The sequence below is a fragment of the Gordionus sp. m RMFG-2023 genome, chromosome 2, assembly GCF_954871325.1.
Source record: "Gordionus sp. m RMFG-2023 chromosome 2, tfGorSpeb1-WG-v2, whole genome shotgun sequence".
In the NCBI taxonomy this organism is placed as follows: Eukaryota; Metazoa; Nematomorpha; class Gordioida; order Chordodea; family Parachordodidae; genus Gordionus; species Gordionus sp. m RMFG-2023.
Window position 1 is genome coordinate 39,682,147 of NC_088776.1, and position 3,719 is coordinate 39,685,865.

Below are 3,719 nucleotides of genomic sequence, written 5' to 3' on the forward strand. Positions count from 1 at the left end.
AACCGGGGTCTGATTACAAGATCGGATCCGGTACTTGATAAGTTTTTTAGATTTTGGACTTTTACAATTAAGGGAAAAAACTAGGTTGGGAAATTCGTTTGATATTTTTTTAAAAAATCTATCGATTTAATATTTTAAAATTTAGTACAGGGTTTTCTATTCAAAAAGGGAATAAAAAAAGTCCTGAAGTAAGGTCAGATAAAAAAAAAGGAAAAGTACCAAATACTTAAGAAAAGGTCCAATTAAAAAAGAAAAAGAGGGGTTAATCGAAAAAGGAAAGGATCCGATCAATAAAGGAAGCTCCGTGAGGAAAGGTTCAATAAAAAAGGAAAATTATTTATTATATATGTATTTTTTTTAAATTAATAATCCTCAAATGTTATTTTATTTAAAAAATTTTTGTTATAAAAATTCTTACAATTTTTTCTAACTTTTTGTCTCCTTAATTATGTCACTTTTGATCTAATTTCCATATTTTCTTAACATTTTTAATAAATCGATTTTTCATTTTTAAAATAAATCAAAGGCGAAGGTATTGTATTTTTAAGTATAAGTATAAATCGGATGTTTCGAACATGATATAATGTTTAGTCAAATTAGTATAGTTATTATATGTATTTTTTTAAAATATGAAATTCCATTTTCGCTAATTTTAGAGAATTTCTTTTTTGCTAATTATTGCCTTTTCATGCCTATTTTAAAGATTAAAGTGCCCTCCTCAAAGTTGAAAATATTTAAGGCACCATTCCTTTTTTTTTATAAATGTCAATACATAGGCTTATCCAGGGGGTGAGGCAAAGGGAAATTTTCACCTTCTTCAGAAATTTGTCTGTTCTTTTAAATATCACATTTTTATATTAAAAAAATTGGAAACCAAAATTATCTTTAAAAAAAAGGCTTGTAATATGTAAGCTTTAATATCCCCTATAAAATTTATGGGGAAAATCTAGACTAATAGTGCCTTCCCCCCCAGGAAAATTTTGAGGCCTATAGACAAATATTTAAAAAACTAAAATTATACAATATTTTTAAACCAAATATTTGGAAAGTTAATATGCTCCATCTGTGCTTCAGGGTGGATAATACACCGATCAATACTATTTTGGAAATATGCTGCCAGAAGTAAAATTAACATTTTATTTAATATAAGCTTAAATTATAATAAAAAAAATTCAGCGGCTTCTAGACCCTTCCCTGGCTTCCTAGGCCAATTACTTCCACTACCCTTGAATTTTTTTAACCCCCTCCCCATATTTTTAATCTCAAATATATTTAAACAATATAATATAGTCAGCGTAATATCCATTTTATTGATTACAAAAAAAAGAAATATAATGATAATTGCATCATAAAAATAAGACAATTAAATAATTTATTACAAAAATGGTAAATATATTGCATACATCATTAATAGAATTATTGTAGATTCAAATGTAGTAAATTAATATTATAAATATCAAAATTACCCTAATAAGGAGAAGGGAATCCAATAATCTTAATTTTTTACCCCTCTAAGAATTTAAATGGCATACATCCTGCGACTTATCCCTAAGAATTTTACTTCATAGGTTCTACCCCTGCCGTGGTAGGAGCCGCTGATAAAGTTGAGGGAAAGATGCCAGTGCCATATTATTGTTAATTTTATCAATTATATTTTGCCACATAATATATCGGGTCACTTGGCTAACATCAATAAAATATAAGCCTGACCCATGGTCCAAAAAATATTAATTCTATATATTTCTTACTAATCTTCCTATTTTGACTGATTTCAGAAGGAAAAAATGGAGAGTTTAAAAAAAATAAAGTGAGAAATATTTTATTTTTTGTAATAGAATAAGATAGAAAAAATTAATGAAATTAGGATGCTGAATTGAATATTTAAATTTACTGCATAATATTAAAATAATCATTATATATATTCAAATTCCATTTATAATGTCAGAACCGCGAAGCAGGCATCTAAAAATTATTTGTTGGCAAAAGGCTAACCTAGAATTACTCAGCGCGAATTCGCGGCCAAAATACAAATTCGCAGCGAATTCGCGCTTGGATGGCCGGCCTTGGGACGAAAAAAAAAATCAATTTTGCTGATATCTAATTTGATACAGCAATCAATAACAAGTGAAATGATTAATTATCTCAACTGAAGAAAATTAATAAGTAAGAATTTTAACGCGATTTGGCAAAATATCAAAACTAATTCATTTTTTACATTGCTTTAATATTTTTATTATAAATTTTATCAATATACAAGGTTATAACTACTGGAATACACATGGTCAATTGTATGATTTTGTACCGTTGTTCATTATGTTTTTATGCGCACTCTCAGTGGCTTTCCAATTTATTTGCAATGCTTAATTTCTTTTCAATAGTTTTTTTTTAAATTTATGTGCGCACATGGGAAAAACTAATATTTTTGGGGAAAATTTAATGCTTCATAACCTATATCAATTTGAAAAGTATATGATTTGAATATTTAGATATAGTTGTTATAAATGATATAATATAAATATAATAAAAGATAACTTAAATATGCGATCGAATCGTAATCAAATTTTTGGAAGGAGTTTGAAATTTTGCCAAATATATTATTCAGGTAAATATCTCTATTTTAACAATCGGTTTCAATATTTGTTTTGAAATTTTTTTTTCAAAAATACTTGTAAAAATAAGATAAATTTTTATCTATAATTTTATAATTATTGAAAAATAAATTTACAAAATATTTTAAAAACTCAAAACATAGGATAAAAGGACATTAAAAAGGGTAGGTTAAACATTTGTCCAAAAGAAGAAAAAAAAATTTGCTGAGATTTTTCAGATTTTCAAATGGGGTAATATTATTGTTAAAAAAGAAGCTACTTGGAAAAATATCTTGTTTTACCTAGGGATATAAACCATAACGAATATCTGTTCAGATTTAGGTTCATATAAAAATAACGGTTCGTAAAATAATAATATAGGTTCGGGTTGAACCTTTAAAAATCGGTTCAAACTTTTCGAATACAAGAGTAAGTGTAAAGAAATGAATATTTTTTAAAAATTCAATCACTATTCTCTAAAAAAATAATATTGAACACTTCTATATGCTAAATTGGGTAGCTGACAAGACACCGTAAAATAGCAATATACAAAAATATTTAAAAATAATTGTTGAAATTCAAAATTGATTATCTTTAAAAGAAAAAGAACCCGGTTGAATACATTTTTGGAGGTTCGGTTCATGTGACAAACTATTAAAAGTTCAGATTCGGTAAATAAAAACGGTTAATACCGTTTTAACAATTCAGATTTGGTTTAAATCAATGGTTTTGTATATTAAATAATAAATTATTATATATATGACACTTAAGTTCTCGCTATTTGGAATTTATTGTTGTCAGAAAATTCAACTTTAAGGGGAAACTAATGAGAAAAATAGAACTCAATGATCGGACGGATCAATTCCACTTCAAATCGGACTCCTCAAATAATCTAAAATTTGTATTATATCACCTAATAAAAAAGTAACAAATATAAACTCCAATTTAAGTCTGATTTATAGGTAATAAAATTACTAGTCAAATTTATGAATATTGCCTATTACATCATTATAAAAAATAATCATTACAACATAATAAACAGAAGAAGGAATACTTTATTTGCAATCATAAACATAATGTAATCCTTTATCATTTTATTTAATAAGGTGAAGATATATTTTATTTACAATA